We start from the raw sequence: 22,161 nt of genomic DNA, 5'->3' as shown, positions 1-22,161 counted from the left end.
TCTCCTAACGTGAAAGACAAATTTGACTTACACAAAGAATTAGTGAGAGAAACAATGATTTGAGATAAATCTCTCAATAGAAAAGAACACAGAGACCATACATTACTGGTAGGCTATAAGCTATTTTATTCAGGAGAAAAAACTTGATGGGAAGAGGAATCACATTTTATTAAGCAGATTCATGCTAGCAGCGTTGTTCCAGCGTTGTTTTATATGCTACTAAGTACTTGATTAGGACAATGATGGTGATGACAGGTTTGCTTCTCTTCCAGCGTCAATTTAGATAGTTGTATTTCTATTTTCCTCTTGTATGCGTTGTAGAAAAAAACTTTGTACTATAGTTTTCAAAGATTTCAGTTAAAGAAAAACAGAGAGTGTTATTTTGCAAAAGACAATCCTGAGTTCTTGGATTCTACAAGTGATTTATTCCACTACATCATGGAAAATAAATGCCCTTTCCAACTGACTGAGACTCTTTTCATTTGTCAACTATTGATCCCCTCCCACAACCTCTCTTCTTAGCGCCATGATTCTTCTAGAGGTTAAACCAATGAAGCCCAGTCCCATTTATTTCTTCCTACTTTATGCTGTGGTATCACCATCGATAACATCAGAGCAGCCAGCCACTCATCTTCAGTGAGTAGCACAGTGGCAGACACGAGCTAGAGGGAAACTTTTAGAGGTTGTCTAGGCGTTTCCTCTCAGGACCCGATAATACAACTTAAACCTTGAAAGTAAGCATAGAATGCATATTTTAAAAAATTATTTCCTTTAAATTTTATGTGTGTCTACTCCTGCAGTGCCCCTTGGTTTGCACTCTAAGGAGAGAGCAAGAAGGAAAGTCCTAATAGGCATCAGCACATTGTATGTTAGTCCGGAGGCAGGGGGGTTACAAGAGGGAGAATGAAGGGAATAGGACAAGTTGAAGGTCAAAGAAAAATCTCCTTAACTCTCAAATGCCACGCTCCTGATAATTTATTTCTAGGGTCCACTGACAATGTCCCCCTTTTAGTTCCTCAAATCCTGCTGAAGAACTTTTTGCTGCCTAAATATTTGTACATATTGTTGCTACTTCATGAATCACTACTTCCGGAATATTTCTGAGCTATTGTGCAGAGATGCTCATCAACCCTCTTAAGCCTTCCCAATTAAATTGGCACGGTTCTGAACACACTAAGGACCTAGACTCCTCCACAATCACTTAGAATACTCCACACTGTCCTATATGGTTAGGAATATGAGGCCAAAAGAAAATACATGTGTCTGTCTAAATAATTGCCATGGATTCCTGTAGATGGATCAATGATTTTTTCATTTGAGGGGTATCATCACTTGAATTGTACTGACTTTCTTTTTATACCAGAAGCTACACAATTTTTAAAGAAAGAAAGTTTTTTTTACACCTCTTTTCTAGTCTATGAAATATTAATATTAGGTCATCTGCCCTCAGTGGTGTTTGACCAATATCATTAACGGTACCAGCAGATCAGTCTCTCTCTCTATTTATTTACTTATGCTCTATCTTATTCAAGAAATTATTTAAGGTGGCTTGTAGGAATAGATTTTTTTAAAATACAAAATACTATAAATCAAGGATGACGAATGACTTCTATGCTACATGAAACTTTATTGTTTGATAGTGGAGGCCCAGAAGATGGTGTTGAAAAAGATTTGCAACCAACTTGGCTGCTCAGTAAGAATGAGTAACATAATCAATTAGCAATGTCTGCCATGAGTGTGGGAGGGGAAAACAATAGATATGTCATCCTAGTTTTTTAATGTAAAAAATGAAGCAAGTTTTAAACGAAAATCTAAGTGAATAATCATGTACCGGAGAAGGTTTTCCCAAATATGACACTAAGATAGAAACCGTCAAACAAAAGACTGATAAATTTAATATCTGATTTTTTTTAATATCAAAACAGACCACGCAAGAAAGATAAAAAGAAAGGAGAAACTGGGAAATATTTGGCAACACTCATTAAATAAGGTGTTCATACCCTTTAAGTCTAAAGATCTCTTCTAGATCAATAACCAAAATATGGTCTTCACAATTAAATATGGACAGAGAACATTATATCAGCTGTACCTAATAGAAAACCCAACTTAGAATGGCTTAAACAAATAGAAGTGCTGTTGTTCTCATGTAAGATAACTCTGGAGGTAAGCTGTCCGGCGCTGTTATAGAAGCATCATGATGTAATCTTGCCATCAGGGACCAGGCTCTTCCTGCTGTGCCGTCCTTAGCACGTGGCCTTTATCTCGTCATCTCACGGTTACAGGACCTGCAGCAATGCAGTCTTATGTCAGGCAAGAGGAAGAGGAAGGACACAGGGCCAAACCAAACCTGAAACAAGCTGGCTTATTTACCCTGTTTTAAATTATTTTCCTCAAAATCCCTCCCAGTGACTTCCATATACTTCTCATTAGCCAGGTCCGTGGCATATGGCCGACCCTAGCTGCAAGGTAGCTGAGAAATACCATTGATGATGTTATTACTGTTGTAATTTAACTTGGCAAATGACAGCCCTGAATAAAATTGAAGTTGTTTCACTGAAAAAGAAGGGGAAAAATGGGTGTTGGAGAACACAGTTACAGTGTCTGCCACAAGCATGAACCTACAATTCGAAGGAAGGAAGGAAGAAAGGAGGGAAGGAGGGAGGGAAGAGGAAAGAAGGAAGTTAGTACAAGAGGGAGGGCAGGAGGAAGGTTAGAAAGATAAATGTCTAATAAATATGTGAAAACAGTTTTCATCCTCATCATTAGTCAAATTAATGCAAATTAAGGTATTGTGTTTTCACCTAACAAATTGGAAATTAAAAAAAAATTTTTTTTTTGATACTCAACTTAAAAGATATGCAGGAAAGCAAACTTTCTCGTACTCTGCTTTTCTTTTTCTTTTTTTGTGAGGAAGATCAGCCCTGAGCTAACATCCATGCCGATCCTCTTCTTTTTGCTGAGGAAGACTGGTCCTGGGCTAACATCTATGCCCATCTTCCTCCACTTTATATGGGACGGCACCACAGCATGGCCTGACAAGCAGTGCATCGGTGCGCGCCTGGGATCCGAACCCAGGCTGCCAGCAGTGGAGCATGTGCACTTAACTACTATGCCATGGGGCCAGCCCCCATAGTCTGCTTTCCTTGAAGGCAATGTGGCAATATTTTCAAAAGCATTTTGGTTTGACTTATTCTTTGACCCCACTACTGCACAACCAAGGAGCTAGTCGTAGATGAGTATAAAGATTGAGCAACAAGGATATGCACTGGAGCATGGTTATTAATACGGAAATACTAAAAACAACCAAAATTTTCAGATAAGAGAATGGTTGAGAATATTGAGGTACATCTATGCAATAGAACTTTGTGCAATCATATAAAATGACGATGTGAAAGAAAATCCTGTTGGGACAAGTCTTTCAAGGGTGGGTGAGCAGTAGTTAACAGAGGTTACTTTAATTCGTGCCAGCACATAAAAGAGTGAGCTTTGGGATCCTCAACATCTTATTCCACAAAGCTTGGTTGCAATGGTTTGGACCTGAAAATCATTCTAAGGCAGAGGAAACCAGATAGTTATCCTTCTCCAAACACTCAACAAAGCATCTATCGACTGCCCTGCTTTCAGCAAGGCTATTTGCTGACCTACTCTACAAAACAAACTACTTCCAAAACGTATGCCAAGGGAAATACATAGTTATTTTGCAATAAAGCATTCTTATTCATTGAGGACATTTACCAAAAATAACAACTTTAGTTAGGAAATAAGCTGTAGCCTTTTTTCTGACAAAAATCAGGAAGGAGTTGTTTGTTCAGGTCTCTTCTAATTCAGCGTAATAAAATCCTATCAGCTACAAACAAAAGAATGGTCATCTTTCTGTTCACTGTAGTGTGGGGTGGGGGGCAAGCAGGCAAGATGCAATTAACTCACTCACAAATAATATGAGTGTGTAAGAAACAAGTAATGGAGAAAATATTTCAAAACACATCCTAGTGTTGCCTAACTGGAAATTTTTAACTCTTTTATCCCTAAACCTTCCCAACTGACTCTCATGCAGATCCTGTCTGAGTGTCAACAGAGGATGTTCCATGCTGAATGTTAGCACCTTAGTCCAAGGACAGGTCAATAAAACCACAAATCATCATTTTTTTGTGTTTTTTTTGTCAGTAAGATTAGCCCTGAGCTAACATCTGTTGCCAATTCTCCTCTTTTTGCTGAGGAAGATTGGCCCTGGGCTAACATCCATGCCCATCTTCCTCTGCTTTATATGTGGGACACCTGTCACAGTATGGCTTGATAAGCAGTGTGTAGATCCGCGCCTGGGATCTGAACCTGCGAACCCTGGGCTGCCAGAGCAGAGTGTGCGAACTTAACCACTATGCCACTGGGCCAGCCCCCATAAATCATCATTTTTACTTGATTTTCTTATGATGTAGTAATGAATATAACATTGTGTATGGCAGAATAGGTGTGTCTAAAGACCATGTGCCTCTTAATAGATGTTGCCTTGAAGTGCAACTTCAGTTACATGCTATCTGGCCAGGGTACAGCATGGATGCAATGATAAAGGGTGTGATACCAAACCTCTGAATCTCAAGTTCGTATGCCCGATGCCCAGCAAGCCAAACGCTGAGACATCAGTGCTTGGAGATGATTTTTAAAGTTTTAAAGATGATTCAAAGTTTTATTTGAATTGACCAAAACGAGTAGGTGGGAGCCTGGGTTTGCTCAAATCCACCTCCCCTATAACAGAAAGCAGGGGGGTTTTATAGAGCTAAGGGGGTTGGCAGGAGAGGCGTCAGGCAAGCAAAAGGGTCATTCTCAATAAGGCTGTGGGCAATCTGACTTCTGGGCTTCAACAGCTGCTGAGGGCCAAGCCGTCCACCCGGTCATCGGTCATCAGCCATCCGGCTGCAGGGTAATTAGCCATCCGGCCATCTGGTGATCGCAACCTCCCCGAAGGCATTCTCTTCCTCCTGCAAAACAGGCTCACAAATCCTCAAGATCCCTGAGTCACCCCTCAAGTTAAACAGGAAAAATAGCAAATTGGTTTAATATCTACAGTACCCCTCAGATACCCGGCTTCAGGTGTATAATTTGTATAAGCAAAGGGCTGTCCTTTTGACTAGACTGTCAGCATGCTCAGACTAGACTGTCAGCATGCTCAGACTAGACTGTCAGCATGCTCAGACTATCTCTTGTTCATTGTTCTTCCCTAGCACTTAGCAAAGTCTTGACCCCTGGTACGCACATGTTTAATTCAATTGAGAATGAGAGAGACCACCTCTGGGTCCATCCATTCAGGGCCATAATTGTAGAATTATTAAAAGACCACCTTTCAAGATGGTTCTTTAAAAGCATAGGTCATGTTGGAGAAGGGGAAATTCCTCCTTCTACCCTTCTTGTGCTCTTATGGCTGGACTAATAATAAAATTGACACAAAACCAGATTAACAGGAGAAAAACCAATTTAATACATACCTTTTGAAGATCATAAAAATGATGCTCTCTGAGCCAACAAAGCAGGCAGTTTATACACCTTTTTACACAAAGAAACAATAAATTTGTGAGGAAATGACAGGACAAAGAAACTCAGGTTTGGGGTATGTAATTAGTGAGGGATTTAATCAGAGTTTAGGCTTGAGGTAGTAAATAAGTAAAGTGATTTTCAATATTCAATTCCATTAAAGGAAAGGAAGCCTCTGCCTCTAGTGCCTAAAGCCCAGTGTTATATAGTGCTTCAGTCCAAAAGCCTTTCAGTCCATCATATGCAGCAGCATCTTACCCTTCTCAGGCCTGTGGTCTCCCCAGACTCCTAGAACAGCCAAATCCAGGACCAAGCCAAAAAAGACCTCTCCCCTGAACTCCAGACCCATATATCCACCATCTGTTCAACATCTCCATGTGGATGCCAATAAGCATCTCAATCTTAACAAATCCAAACTCAGTCTCCTAATCTTCTACTCAAATTGGCTCCTCCCACAGGCTTCTATCATATTTTCAGTTGTTCAACCCCAAAATCTTGGAGTCATACTGACTGCTCTTTTCCTCACACCTCATATCCAATCCAAATGCAAGTTGCGCTTCAACTCTACTATCCTGTTCTAAACCACATCACCTCTAGCCTGGATTATTGCCTCCTAACTGGCTCACTTCCATCTATCAGGCCTCTTCTAGTCTATTCTCAAGTAGCTGGCAAAGTGATCCTTTAAATGTAAATCAGGTCATACTACTCTTCTGCGAACAATTTTCTGCGACCTACCTTTTTCTTCGGTGAAAAGCCCAAGTCCCTACAATGGCCCCTCATCACCTGACTCCCCTTTTTCCTCTCTCACCTTGTTTCCTTCAGCCCCACTCCACTCCATTGCTCACTCCACTGCAGGTACACTCACCTCCCCCTGTTCTGCAAAATGGACAAGCAAGTTCCTGCCTGAAAGCATTTGCCTTCCTGTCCCCTCTGGGAAAGTCTTCTGCCTAGCGAGCCACATGGCAATCTCCTTCACCTCCATCAGGTCTCAGCTCAAATGTCCATTTATCAAGTGAGGCTTCCCCTGACGACCCTATTTTAAATATCCATCCCTACCTTCACTCTCTCTATTCTCTTTCTCTGCTCTATTTTTCTCCATAGCGTGCATCACCATCAACATTCTATATATTTATACTTTCATTCTTATTTTTTCTCTCTACCACTCTTCCCCCACTCGTAAGAATAAAGCTCCAAGGCAACAGGAGTATTCCCAGCTAATTTCCATCATCTAGCTGTGTGTCTGGCATGTAGTATGCACTCAGTAAATAATTATTAGATGAATGAAAGATTGAATGAATAGTAGACTAGCTGCTGTAGTAGAGATGTGGATAAAATTTCATTTGTTTTTTTTTCTGTACCTATTATTTGACTCCTCAAATTCTGTTCAATAAAAATCAGTGTCTCTCTCTCTCAAATTATGTCACACTAGGATGTAAACTTCTCATCCTCAGTTTTTCTAGATCAGGGATCAGCAAATTTTTTCTTAAAATGCAAAACAGTAAATACTTCTAGCTTTGCAGGCCAAAGGGTCATGACTCAACTCCACCATTGTATTGCAAAAGCAGCCATAGGCGATACTAAAGCATGGGCGTGGCTGTGATCCAATAAAACTCTATTTACAAAAGCAGGCTGTGAACTAGATTTGGCCTTTGGGGTCTGGTTTGCCAACTCCTGCTCTAGAAGAAATCCCAACGGATTTGTTGCTAATCCTGGGAAATAGATTACCACAAATCACTAGCTCTGCCAAAAGATGCACGTGCAATCAATGTTTTAATATGCTGAACTCAGTAGAATTTGAGCAGAAACACTTGATTCTTTGTCTCACTACCATGTAGCCTGTCTTATGAACTATGGTTTCTTTTCTGTCCCCTGGATGAAATCTCAAGCTGGTCCCATAGCTTTTTCAGTTTCTCTCAGATAAAAATAAAATAAAATAAAAAGTTTCGGCTCACTTGTAGATAGCAAAACGTCCACTACAGTATTTTAATCACATAACTCCATCCCCTGTCCAAATTCTCCCATTCCTTCAGGGCCCTTCTGCTCCCTGAAGTCTCCTCTGGTGGTTATGGCCTATACACCCTTCCAGCTCCTACATTACTCCAGCTTCAGTGCAGTCTATGTGGAAATTAATAAACAGAAACGTCATTAAATTGGAGTTGGGAGGCCAAAAGGGGGAGCTCTCACACCCTATGTCATAGCAGAGACCAACAGGAAGAAGAAAGACTTCCTCTTCTTGACTGGCAAGAAGCTCAGCCAATGAGAAACTGTCACAACTCAGCCAATGAAGAGACACTATAAATGGAACTCTCAATTCCTCCAATGGACTCTGACTTTACCAAAGCCCTCCCAACTTCCTCTTCCCCTCTGTAAAAGAATTTCTCCTCCTGTGCGGCTCAGGGAGTTGCATAGGGATCACCATCACCATGATTGCATACCCTGAATCACAATTCTTTGCTGATTGGAAACAAACCTATTTTTGCTGGAGAGATAACTGGCTATCTATTTGTTTCAGGTCAACAAGTGTTAATTTTGTTAACATATCCTGCCATACAGTTTCACGTTTCATATCTTTTCTCTCTAATTATTGATAGTAAGTTCTAAATATTGTAGATCCCAGACTGAGGAGTCTCTTTCACCTCCCTGTATCCCGTCCACTGGAATGTCTCCTTGATTTTACTCTCAAATCATACATACTTCTCCTTGTCCACTAACTATGCTGTGGTACAACCATCACCCACTGCCGTGTGCACTGACATGGGCCCTAAGTGTCTGCCTCATTCCCTCTTGACTCTCCCCTTAAATTTATTCTCCACTGTACAGAGGGAGTAATCTTTCTATTTCAAAATGTAAATCTGATCCTCTCTCCATACCCACCCACTCTTTGCTCCCCAAACACCCTTTAAAACCTTTACTGACTTGCCATATGCTCTTAGAATTAAGACACATTTCCTTATGACTTGAAAGATAAAGTGTGCCTGATCTGACCCTCTCAACTTTCCCCAGCCCACTCGGTCCCACCCTCCTGCCATTCACGCCCTTTCAGCCACACTGGTTGGATTTTAGTTCCTTATGTTCACCTCTCCTTCCTACCAGAGGTCTTTCACATGTCCCTAAATCTGTCCACACACTCCTTTGTCTGCACTTTCCTTCATTAACTCACATGAAACTTTCCTACCTTAGTTCAGTTGTCATCTCCCCCCATTATTTGGCTTTTAACAACATTTTGAAGAATACATTATATACAAAAATAGCAAATTGACTATATATATTTGCAGTTTCATTTACTGCTATTTTCATTTAATTGTGTCAGGTAAGGTGTTTTCATATGTAAGTCATGAAAATTCCAAATCAGACTGGCTTAATCCATCAAAGACATTTCTTAATTCATATAATAGAAAATTCCAAAAGTAGAGCTTTTTCAGGAATTCAGCTCCCTTTCTCTGCCCTTCTGTCACCTCTTCCCTTCACATGGATTGGCTTCATTCTCAGGCCCGCTTCATTGTTTGTAGCAGCAAAAAAATAGCCATTTCAGTTTCAGACTTCGTACCTCTCTTCTACTCTACCCAGAAGGGACTCGAGAGAAGACTTCTCTTTGAATCATTCAACAGAAGCCCTTAGTTTAACTCTCATGGCCCCACTTAGGGGAGGTGCCCCTCCCTAGTGATAGAGTGGGTAAGCTGATGGGCTTACACCCATGAAAGCCCCCCGCTGGAGCTGACCATTGGGAGGTGGGTTCCATTCTCCTCGGATTGCATGGCTGCTGCACTCCGGGAAGGTCTGACTTCCTCAGTGGAAGATCAGGCTACTATGGCAGAAGAAGCAGAGCCCTAGAGGCCTGGAAAGCAGCCTACTGCATACTACAATAATAAACTGTGAACAGTTCCCCACCTCATGTAATCGTGTGCTAAAACATTACTCTTACAGTCTTCACAGTCACTATGGCGTGATGTTCCATCCCACTAATCCCATGAATATGCCACCTGAATTTTATTAGTTAGACAAAGAAGTTATTTCCAATGTTTTGAAATATTATTTCAATGATTATTTTCCCTTTCTTCCTTTGCCAAGGTTCATCTTTACCATCATTATATGCACTTTCATTAACTATTATAAATAGCCATTATAAATAATACTGAGATCAACATTTTTTTGTACATAAGTATTTCTCTACCTCTATGATTATTTCTTTAGGATAAATTCATAATGGTAGAATTAATGAGTCAAAGGCCAAGACCGTTGAAATACAAATTGTTCTCCAGGAAGATTGTACCAATTTGTACCGTACAACAGACCCTCATAGTATGACTGTGCTGGTTTCTTGACATTCTTGCTAATTAACACAAGGCCCCCTCCACCAAGTGTCAAGTTCTCTGTCACCTCCATGCCTTTGTTTCTATTGTATACTCAGCCTGGCTAACTCTACTCCCCTTCCAATGCTCATGACCTTGTCTTGAAAGCATTTCCTCATCCATTTCTGCCAGTTCTTATTTGTTCTGTTTCTGTCAAGCTTCTGGCATCCCAAGAAATATTATGCATTGCGATCATTTGTCCATTTGTCTGTCTCTTAAACTAGGCGGGTGAATTATTTGAGACAGGGACTGTTTATCATTATTATTATTATTATTATTATTATTATTATTATTATTATTGTTATTGTTATTAAATCCTGTAACCCCACTACTTAGCATTGTCTGAAGTGCAGGACATACCAGAATTGTGTTTTAAATTAAAGAGACCTGGAAGCTAACCACCTTCATAGTATGATCCATGGATGATCCACCAATCCCCTCAGCTGTGTTGTTTCATTCACCCTGGTTCTAGTGTGGTCGCTTATGGCCGGCACAGCTCGGGAGCAGAGAGTTTCTCTCTGGAGTACCAGAGGGCTCAGCTGGAGAAGGGGAAATTTGAATGTTAGAAGAGTGGGGGGTAGATGAGAAAGGCCTGAGGGGAAGGCTAAGAAACTAGGAGCAGAAGGACATCGCTCCCCATTCAGCCAGTAAACTAGATTTGAGTCTCTATGACAAAATGTAAGGGCCAAAAACTGTGATGTAAGAGACAGAACTGTTTTTGTTGGTGTGTTTGTTTGTTATTTAATGAAAGTATGGGAGAGACTTCAGGACATGGGAGAGAGCCAGAAGCTGATGGAACCCTGCAGCTCTGAGCTCAAGCTAAGTGTTCTGGGGACTGAGTGGTGGAAAGAGGCAGAGAAGTGCCTTCCCCTTCATTGGATCCAAGCTTTTAGCAGCTGCAGGTGTGATGGGAGGGACCAATGTGTCCAGGATCAAATTTTCAGCTGGTGTGGTCAGGAGATTGAGCAAATAAATAAATACACTGAGAATAATAGGAGCCAGGTTTTTCATTGTCAGATAAGGGAGTTACAATTAAGGAAATGGGAATGCTAATAACTTTATAGTGCTGGACTGGACTGAACTGGCCTGTAATAGATAGATAGGTGGAGTACGTAGGTAAATAGACTGATGTAGGTGTATATGTGTGCATCTATACATAGATTTCCTAGTGCTGCCTTATGACAGGCTCTAGAAGCAACAACACTCTAAAGGCCAGATCTTGATTTCTTAATATCATTCTCCATTAAAAGGAACCAAGGCTTCTTGAAGAAATGGCTCTCTCCAGGACTAGGGCAAGAAAAATACATAATGAGACTAAAACTTTTTGTGCCAAAAAGTAATGAAATGCTCAAGAATGATGGAGACATCAAAACGGCACACAAATCAGTTTAAAGAGGTGAAGCCCAGGACAATCTGAGTATAAAAATAAATAATTATTGTAACATATTATAATCCCTTGAGTAAAACAAGAAGCCATGAGTACATGCTGATATAAATGAATAAGTAAATAGAGGAGAAGGGAACTTCCACCCTTCAATAGATTGTCAATTACTAAATCTAGAAGGGATAATGGAGTTAGAAAATCACCATTTGACATTGGCTGGTCTCACCATCGTGGTAAGTGGAGACACGGATAGATGGGTTTATTCTCCCTCTCCTCCTTGGCGAGGCTCATCTTTCCCTTCACTATATGCACTTTATTTATTATTCTGGATATTTGCCTGTCGGTACCATCTATCTTCACAGCATCTATAGTTATTTTTCAGTCTCCAAATTTGACCTCTTCCCAGTTTGGTTAAATAGGATCTGTCCGTTGAGACTATACTACCTTTTTCTGCCACTCCCATCACTTCCGTGATGTGTCTGGCCTGCCTTACCTTCCTTCATCACAACCACACCTCAAATCTAGAGCTCTCAGACAAGGGCAAAACCAGATTAACTTCCGCTTCAGGATATAAGGACAATGGATGATGTCCTTTCCTTTTCTTTAAGAGCTCATCATACTTTCCCTCAATTAATCTGAAATGTGTTTCTGTAATATTCCTGCAGTATTGGGTACTGTTCAGTACTCTCCAATCCCTTCACAGTGGAAAGTCATCTAATACCCCATCCTTTACAAAGAATGTGTTTTGTACTTATTAGAAGGATGAAGAGCAGATATGATGGCTATGATATGGTTATCCAGCACAGTTTGTTTCCCTCCATTTTTCTTTCATCTTATTGATTACCCTCTCTTATCTTTCACCATGGGAATTATTATTTTGATTATAAGATAGATGAAGAAGCCCAAAAGTAGCCCAAAGATCTGAAATGTAGTCGAATTCTGCCAGCACAAATTATGTCATCTTGAGTGAACAACTTAATCAGTTGAGCCTTAGTTTCTTCATTGAAAAATTGAGGGGTTTGATCTAATAACCTCTTATAGCCTTTTTATTTCTGAGCTTTAAATATTGGAATATTCCTGAGTATGATCCTCAAAATTCTTCTCTCCTCTACTGGTACTAGGTGATCTCATATAGTCTCTTGGTTTCAGATACCAACACCCTGATAACTTCAAATTTTACATCTCCAGCCCCAATCTCTCTTTTCCTCCCACCCTGAGCTTCCCATCTCCAACTGCCCACTTAATTTCTCTGCTTGGCTGTTCAATAGACATGATAAACATAATGTCTAGAAGAGAATTTTTCGTTTCTGTCCCCCTCTGCTGTCTTCCCCATCTCATTAAATGGCACAACCCATTACCTAGTTTCTCAGACAAAAAATTTAGCAAACTTCATTGATTCCTCTTTCTTTCACTCTCTACACCAATTTAACAGTAACTCCTGTTTGCTTTTCCTTCAAAAATATACTCAATCAGACCATTTTTTAGCATTTCACCACAGCCAAGCCCACTCCCAGCCATCATTCTCTCTCCCGTGAATTATTACCATAGCATTTCTTGTCTGCTACTTTATAATCTCCAAAGAGCTTTCAAGTTCTTTTTGAAATGAAATCCAAGCATATCATTTCCTTACTTAAAATCCTCTAGTAGCATCCCAATATACTCAGGACAATAATACAAAATCCTTACTATGACCTGCAGGCCTTACCTGCCCCAGCACTTGCCTGCCTCTCAAGTTTCATCTTCTATTCCCTCAACAGTCATTCTACCTTCTGTATATTCTTTATATATGCTGAAGAAATATCGGATAGCTACTTACCAAACCTGGAAATTCCTCCTTCTGGGCACACAGCTAGGTTGCATTCCCGGGCTCCTTTGCTATTAGGGGTGGCATGTGACTGAGTTCTGGCCAGTGGAATAAGAAAATGAGTGATACACCCCATTTCCAGACGTGGCCCTTACAAACCTCCCACCTGATCTGTTTCCCTCATCTGCCAATGGGATGCAGAGGACTCAGGACCCTAGAGGGTGGTAGAGTCTCCAGAAGGAAGGATCCTGGATCCCAGAAATAATATGTGGAAGCGCATCGCTAAACCCACTCTAGCCTCTGCTGTGAGCAAGAAATAAGCTTCTTTTGCATTAGACCATTGAGGTTCCATGGTGGGAGTAGATGATGTTTAGCCTCCCCAAACTAAAGTATGAACCAAACTTTTTCTTATGTCACTTACTCTGATTGAAACTTTCTCTCTGTGTTCATACAGCCTACCTCATTAGATCTTTGCTTAAGTGTCACCTCCTCCAAGAGGCCTTCTCTGACAACTCATCTGAAATAATTTAGCCCCACTTCCATCCTTCCAGAATAGTGGTTTCTCCATTGGGGAGGTTACCACAGTTGTAACCAAGGAATTATGTCTATTATTCCCTTACCTTACACTAATTTTCTTCAAAATGCTTCTCATCACCTACTGTCATTATATATTTAATTATTATTTGTTTATTGTCTATCTCACACTAAAATATAATATCCATGAGCACAGTGCCAGCTGTTTTTTTCTTTGTCATTGTTGTATATTTTGTGCTAGATCAGTGCCTAGTATGTAGTAGGAGCTCTATCAATACTTGAATGAATGGACGAGTGAGGGAATCTTAGCTGCTCTTTAGCAGCCTGGCCCTGTTTTAGCTGCTACTGTCACCACAAGTCCAATTTCCTCTCACACATCTCATCTTCAGATAAACCAACAGTACCTATCTTGTCACTCTCCATCAATTAAGCTTTCGCTTCCCTTATCTTAACAGCTCCAAATGAGGCAGCATGCCTCCCGAAAGGTGATATTCCATCCCAGCTTCACAAGTTGAGAGAAGTGAAAAAAAAAGAGGTAAACTCCAACAGTGAGAATCTACACCAGTATTGGAGCCTGGTGGTGAGGTGTGAGTACCTGGATGGAGACTGGCTCCTACAGGTAGGTGCTTCCCAGCCTCTGCTTTCAGGCAGAACTTTCCAGGCTGCCAGAACTTCTAGTGCTTCACTTCTCTCTGGCCCCCTGGTAGGCTTTGGCCTGGGCACCTTTGGAAAGAACATTGGTGTGTGCAGCAGTCAGACAGCCTTAGATTTAAAGCCAGGATCTAACCCCATCGGGTCCACCATTCAAAGTGGGGTCACATTCATTAATTTAATAATATTTATGCATTGCCACCTATATGTAACTCTTCACTAAGTGATGGAAAAATAGCCATAAGATAGATGCATAGAATGCTACCTCCAAGAGTTTCTAACCTAGCAGGAAAGACAGGCATGATTTCACAACTCCTTGGTTACAACTGTGGTAACCTCCCCGATGGAGAAAGTACTGTGCTATCACGGTTCACATCACTCCCTCGTCTGTGGGATCAGGAGACATTTTCAAAATATAATTGGACTGAAACCCAAAGGATAAGAAATCAACTGATCACGGCTGGGCAACAAGACAGGAGGGCGATGAGAGTGTGCAGCTTGGGCTGGGAAGGTGCCTGGAGTATTTAGAAATGTGGCAGAAGGCCAGAGTGGCCAGTACACAGTGAGCAGAATGAAAACTGGTGGAAAGGAGGCAAGGACAAGATGGTACCAAACCTGTGGGCCAAATTTAGGACCTTGGTGTGTCGCTACGGACAATAGGAAATCATTGAAATATTCAAGCAAGGGAGGGAGGGCAGGGCATAATCAAGCCTGCATTTTGTAATGAGTACTCAGGTGTCTGTGAAGAGAATGGATTGTTAGAGGATCAAGCATGGAAAAAGGGAGTCAACTAGGTAAGAAGCTATTGCAAAATCCAATTTAAAAATAGCGATTCCTTGGATTACACTGTTAACAATAAAGATGGAGAGAGAAATATTTCAAAGGCAAAATTAATAAGACTTCGTGATGGATTGGATATAGGCAATGAGGGAGGGGAATGCACCCAGAAGACTCCTAGGTTTTTAATTTGAGCAACTGGGAAGATGCTGCTGCCTTTCATTGAGAGAGAATTCGCTGGAAGCAAGGCAGGCTGACGGAGAAGATCATCATTGTGATTTTGGACACTGTGACTTTGCAGTGGCAGCTACTTATTGGCTGTGAATCTTGAGCCCATGTGTGCCATGGTGAGCACATTACCATCCTGAAAAGTGATTATGAAGCCTGGCGCATGGCCCAACAGAGTAAATGCTCAGCAACGTCAGAGCCCCTTCCCTTCTCACCTCTGGGCTTCATTCATTAATTCATTCAACACATGTCAAGCATTCTTCTAGACACACAAGTGAATCCACTTGAAAAGTCCCTGTTTGCATGGAGTTTGCTTTCTAAAAGGGTAGGCAGATAATAAAATAAGCAGACAGTACCTTAGCTAAACACTCGGAGGATGACTAGAGTGGGGTGAGGAGAGGCAATGATGCAGAGATTCGATGCTGCTTTATGTAGAGGGACCGAGGAAGTCTCTCTGGGGAGGTGACATTTAAGCATAGACCTGAGTGAAGTGAGGAAGCCAGCCGCACAAATGGAGATGGGGAGAGGGGTCCAGGCAGAGGAGATGGAAAATCTTAAAGACCCTGAGGTGCATTTGCTTGGCTTGTTCCAGGAGCAGCATGAAGACCTGAGTGACTGGAACCCAGCGAGCGACGGGAGCGTGGTAGGAGTTGATGCTAAAGAAGTGGCCAGGGCTAAACTGCAAGGTGAGGACATTGGCTTTTATTCAAAAGTAAGATGGAAGCCACCAGGGTCTTGTGAGTCAGGGAGTAACAGGAGCCATGTTCTATAGTGCAGAACGCTTTAGGCTATGCCAGACGCCAGAGGCCTTCATCAGCAGAACTAACTCTCTCTAATGCTCTCTTTTTCTTCTATTTCTACTTCAACTCAGTGAATGAATATAGAAAAGCTGCAGAATCCAGTTAATTTTTTTAAATGACACTTACGGAGCATTTCCTAGAAATCGCTGCCAGGCCCTTTCACATGTTACAAGTGGTTCCAATAGCAGCCTCCTTTCATTACACATTTGCTGCAGATCAACCACCCTGTTAACATGCTTGTACATTACTTCATTCGGTGTTCACAACAACCTAGGAAGTAGAGTTTATTACCTCCATTTTACAGATGAGAAAACTGAGGCTCAGAGAAATTAAATAACTCACTTAAATGGTGGCGTCAGGATTCACCAGATGTGCCCAGGGCTTCCAGACTCCAAGTCTGTACTGCTTCTGTGGCTCCATGAATAGCTGTCCCAGCGCCACCTGATTCTCCCCTGAGCATGTTTTATATTAAAAGGAGTGGATCTGAAAACAAACAGGCAAATGACCAGCACAGGAGTATGTTCACATTTCAAAAAAAAGTGCATCACTAACAATGCATGGAGAGAGGAATTTTCAAGCACAGAAAAGAGAAGAACCTTCCAAGCAGAAAGAACGACAAAGCATACACGCTGTTTAAGGACCCGTTACACTGGTTCCCCACTCTAACACTTTAGAATCACATAAGATGTCTGTGTGTGCTCGTGTGTCCACACATACTCATGTGTGCTGAGGCCCTACTTAAGACCAACTAAGTCAATATATTTTAAAAGGCCCCAGGCCTATTCCACTATATAGTCAGGACTGAAAATGCTGAGTTATATATCGGTTGTCAAACTTCATCGTCCCCATCCCTGGCCTCCTCCTCGTTTGTTGGGTCACCCATGGGGGCCAGGGAATCTGCACATTTAATAGTAACCCAGGTGATTCGAACACATGTGGGTCAGGGACTATGTTCTGAGAACCATCTTAATCACAACCCAGTAAATGGTAACAGGGGTAATATTTGCCAGAGGCAGCCATTTTGCCTACAGGCGGGGAAAGGGTAAAAGGCAGCGCCAGGTGTTTACAAGAGGAAAAAGCCGTGACTCGGCAGAGCTCAGCAGGAACTTCAAAGGTCCTTCTGACTTCAAATCCACCCAGTAGGAAAAAAGGAGTATCCAATACTACAAACAGGAAGTACAGAATTCATAGAATTGGAAACATTTTTAGAAAAAAAGTACTGCCTCTTCTCAGAGTTTCCATTGTCCAATTGGTTTTTAATTCCTTTCAATACGGAGGGCAATAGCTGGGCTTTTTTTTTAATAGTGCACAGCTAATTACCAGACGCACCCGCACTGCAAGCATTTAATGCCTACATAAAACATGGGGCCATAATGAAGATAATTGAAAGTATGACTTTCATCAATATTTAATTAGCATTTGGTGCTAACTCATTATTTCAGTACAATTAATTTGACATCCTGCTATATATGTCCTGAACAGATTTCAATCCAGAGGGTTGTTTTGTTGGCGAGACATGTAACATCGCACATGCCCCTGCCCAGAGGAAACAATATGAAAAATGGGGGAGATGATTGACAGTTTAATCTAGTTCTGAATAGCAAAGCCTAATATATTAAAACTAAATAAGCATGTTTACTTAGCAAGGCAAATCCAGTACTAATGAAAATCCTGGCCATGCTTAAGAGTCAGGAATAGAACCCCACTGTTTCAGCACAACTTTGGGGGTGTCAGCTGTTGCACTGGTCTGGGGAAACATTCAAAGGAAGGGCACGTGGTTGGTCACCTGCGATCAAAAAGTTTAACAACTCACACACCCGTACAATCTAAGAAGCTCCATGTATTACCCTGGTAGAGGTAAGGGACTCCGCAGCAGGAGGAGAGCAGAGAACAGGGGGCCAGCACCCAGGGACCTGGGTTTTATGCCGGTCCTATCCTATAACCGCTTGTCGCCTTGGGGCAAGTCACTCACCGTCCCTATGGCTCTGTTTATACATGTGTGGAAATGGTAAATAAGCCCCATTGAACCAGTGTCTCTCAAACTACCTGTGGTAAAGGACCGGTTTTGCATCTTACCTTTTGTTTTGTTTTTTTAATTTTCAATTGGTTGTGAATTGATTCGTCCTTAAAATACAATAAAAAAATGAACAGAAAGCGATGTGTGCCTAACACTGTTCTGGGCACTGATGTGATGAAATAGCAAATAAAAATACAAACAAGTTTCCTGAGTGCCTGACCTTATATTCTAATGGGAAGAAAAAAAATAGTAAATAAGTAAATCAATAAAGAAAAAGATAATTTGGGTAGTGATAAGAGATGTGAGGAAAAGAAACCAGGTAATGGGTCAGAGAGTGATAGGGGAACATGGTGGCTTTTAACTGGGTGGTCCCTGACAGGGTCTCTGAGGCAAGGATTTGAAAGGCAAGATTGGATGGCAGGAAGGGCCAGCCGTGCCTGTCTCGCGGGAGCGTGCCACGCATCTTTATGGAGTGCCGATTACATGCCAGGCTCTAGTGAGGATACGAGGGTTGCAAAGATTGACATGATACAGTCTCTGCTCTCAAGAAGTTATTTTCTAATTAATACTCATAAATAATTGGAACATTTTAATATAAGGGAATCTGGGTATTTTATTGCCCTCTTGATGCATCTAATTGTTCAAAAAAAATATTAACTGATAACACCTTTATTGAGCAACTACAATGTGTCAGGTCCTTTTCTAAGTAATGTTCATATACTCACAGAAACCCAATAAGGTGGGTTTGACGATTATTACTATATAGGTATTATTGAACTGTTAATAAAAAGGCACTGGGTAGGGAATTTCCAAAAAATCACGGTTAGCAAGTGGGAGAGGCAGAAATGAAACGCCAATAGGCTGATGCCAGACCCAGCACCCTTGACCCTTTATATTGTAGTGAAATTACTCCTTACTGTGTTAGTTAATATATTCTTCCCAGACAGACTACAGAAAGTTTATATGTAAAAAGAAAATTTAAAAAAGCGGTGATCTTTGTATTTTGGAGTAATAAATATTTTTCTATGCCAATATTCAGTTTAACTATTTGCAAAATGGAAAGCCATATATTTCTCATTAAAATAATTTATTACTTGGAAAAAAAGAGAAAAATAAAATAAAAAGGCATACAAAATAAAGCCCCAATATTTTATTAGATTCACTAGGTGTAAAATTACTCTTTAAAATTGCTGTAACAGTTTCTATACTCTTATTCTCAATTTTTGTACTTATTTTGTTGTGGATCGGTAAACATTTGTGGACCACACTTGAGGGGCACTGCTTTAGACCTCTCTCGAGGTTATGAGTACTAATGAATTGAATAGATTTTAAAATAATTTGAAGAAAAAGTGAAAAGCACTCTACTTCTGAGGAAAGGAAGCAGCAGCAGAATTTGGATACGGGGAGGAGACTGTGGCTTTCTTTTGATTTAAGTAAGAAACAACAGTCATCCCCAATTTTGAGTCCGTCCCTTCTCTGAGATTTCCTGGGGCACAAATTCAAGAATAGCACAGGTGGCTTATGTTGAGTCCTCCTATAAACAGAAGGGGGATGCACTAAATGAACTAATTGGCATGCTAATAGTATGCATAATATATCAAAACCTTTAAAGAGCAGAGAGAAGTCTGCTTTATAATATCCTGAGATGGATACTGTGCAAGTTTTTTTATTTGTTTTAAACAGTCTTGTTGAGGTTAAATTGACATAAAATAAACTGCACATATTTGAAGTCAATACAATGTCTGGCACATGTATACACTCATGAAACCATTACCACAATCAAGTTAATGAACATAACTATTACCCCAAAAGCTTCCTTATGCACACTTTAATCCTTCCCTCCCTCCTTCCATTCCTTCTCCTCCACCCCACCCCCCAACCCCAGATAACGACACTTCTGCTTTCAGTACTATAGATTAGTATGCATTTTCTAGAAATGTATATAATTGGAATCCCAACCCCAACCCCAGATAACGATGGTTCTGCTTTCAGTACTATAGATTAGTACGCGTTTTCTAGAAATGTATATAATTGGAATCCCGAGTATGTATTCTTTTTTTAATCTAGCTTCTTTCACTCAGGGTAATTATGTTGAGATATATCCACATTTATTTATATATGTGTATCTGCATACAAGTCCTTTATTAGATATATGCTTTTCAAATTCAAATATTTTCACCCACAGAGATTTGCCTGTTCATTTTCTTAATGAAATCCTCCAAAGAGTGGACACTTTTAATTTTGATGAAGTCCAACTTATCATTTTTCGTTTTATGGATTGTTCTTTTAGTGGTATATCCAAGAAATGTTTAATTCAAAGTCACAAAGATTACCGCCTATGTTTTCGTCTATAAATTTCATAGTTTTAGATTTTACATTTTGGTCTGTGATCTATTTTAAGTTAAATTTTTGTATATAGTGTGAGATATGCATGGAAGTTCATATTTTACTTTTTGCATATGGATATGTAATTGTTCTAGCACCGTTAGTTGACAGAATATCTTTTCTCCACTGAACTGTCTTTGCACCTTTATTGAAAATCAATTGATCGTATGTGTATAGGTCTATCTCTTTACTCTCTATTTTGTTCCATTGATCAGTTTGTCTATTGTGATGCCAATATCACACACTCTGTCGATTACTGTAGCTTTGTAATAACTCCGGTAGTCAGAAAGTTTGAGTTCTCTAACTTTGTTCTCTTTTGCAAAGTTCTTTTGGCCATTCTAGTTCCTTTGCATTTCAATATGAATTTTAGAATCAGCTTTTAAATTTCTGCAAATAAGCCTGCTGGAGTTTTTAAAGGATTATGTTGAATCTATAGACCAATTTGGTGAGAACTGACTTCTCAACGATAATGAGTCTTCCAATCCATAAATACACTACACATCTCCACGTATTTAGATTTTCTTTACTTTCTCTTAGCAATGTTTAGTGTTCAGTGTATTGGTCTTACCCAACTTTTCTCAGAGTTATCCCTAAGGATTCCGTATTTTTCTATGTTATTATAAATGGGATTATTTTCTTAAATTCAATTTCTGATTGTTGGCTGCTAGCATATAGAAATACAATTAATTTTTTAAATATCCTCACTCACTGTACATCCAAGACAACTTAAGGGAGTTCCCTGGGGATGGCAAATTGTAGAAAATACAGTTGCCTTTGAGAAAGAAGATGGTTAGCAGGACTTGTCGTGGAGAATCCCAGGTGACTAACTGTCATCTTCCTCTGCCCCAAGAGAGTAGCCGAGGGCACTGGGCTGCCTAGCAGGCCTGGATGTGTAGGTAGCAATCGCATGGATAAGGGATGCTACTTCCACTGGGAAAATTGGCTTAATGCAATGTGTCAGTCGTTACTCCTGTTAATGGAACCAGTGCAGAGTGAGCTCAAAAGGAAGGGATGAGATGGACAGTGAGGTCTGGAGGAGGTGTGACCATTTGAGCAATCCTGGCCCTCATGTAGAAAAGTCTACATCTCAAGAGGAGGGAGTCCTGCATTGAATTCTTTTTGTTGAAATAACCAGCTCTATGGGAAGAGCTTCAGCTACCATCCTGATTAGGAAAGATCCCAGCTCCTTGCTTACCTAATGAGCTCAAGCTGTGGGTGCCTGGATATTATGGAGGAGACTTTGAGAGCAAGAGTCTTACAGGGAGGGTACAACGGCCCCATGAGCAGAGGACTGGGCTGCTAACCATGTTAGACAGTGGCCAAACCAGCAGTAGGACACAACCATTGGAGAGGCCTTGCTATCAGAGGAATGTGGCTGATTCCGTGGAACCAGTTATGAGCAAGGAGCACCTACTTATTTTAAAATGTATCATCTAGGCCTGGGACTTGTCACTTGCACAGATAAAAACATGTTGTATGACAGCAATTTGTTTATTCAACAAATAATCTCCATGAACCAAGAATTAAGGAAGAAAAGAATAATAAGAATGTCATATTTATTAAGCATACATTGTATGTCAGACACTCTACTAAGCACTGTATTATCTTTATCTCATTTAGTGCTCTCAGCACATCCTATCAAATCTTATTCTTCAGGAGCTCACAACCAACCTATCTATGGAGATGGGTGAATAAACAACTAAATATAA

At 40.6% G+C, this 22,161-nt stretch overlaps 1 long non-coding RNA gene across 1 annotated transcript in view; it reads right to left on the bottom strand.

Annotated features, from left to right (window-relative positions):
• Positions 1-1,909: 1,909 nt before the first annotated feature.
• Positions 1,910-22,161, bottom strand: part of LOC131410696 (uncharacterized) — a 36,217-nt gene continuing 15,965 nt past the window's right edge. The window contains exons 2-5 of the long non-coding RNA XR_009221390.1: positions 16,393-16,533; positions 13,073-13,158; positions 5,478-5,535; positions 1,910-2,285 (exon numbers count right to left, since the gene is read on the bottom strand). This is a non-coding gene — a long non-coding RNA (uncharacterized LOC131410696). The remainder of the gene's footprint in view (positions 2,286-5,477; positions 5,536-13,072; positions 13,159-16,392; positions 16,534-22,161) is intronic.

The sequence above is a fragment of the Diceros bicornis genome, chromosome 10 (genome assembly GCF_020826845.1).
Source record: "Diceros bicornis minor isolate mBicDic1 chromosome 10, mDicBic1.mat.cur, whole genome shotgun sequence".
Classification (NCBI taxonomy): domain Eukaryota; kingdom Metazoa; phylum Chordata; class Mammalia; order Perissodactyla; family Rhinocerotidae; genus Diceros; species Diceros bicornis.
This window is presented reverse-complemented; position numbering and strand designations above follow the sequence as displayed.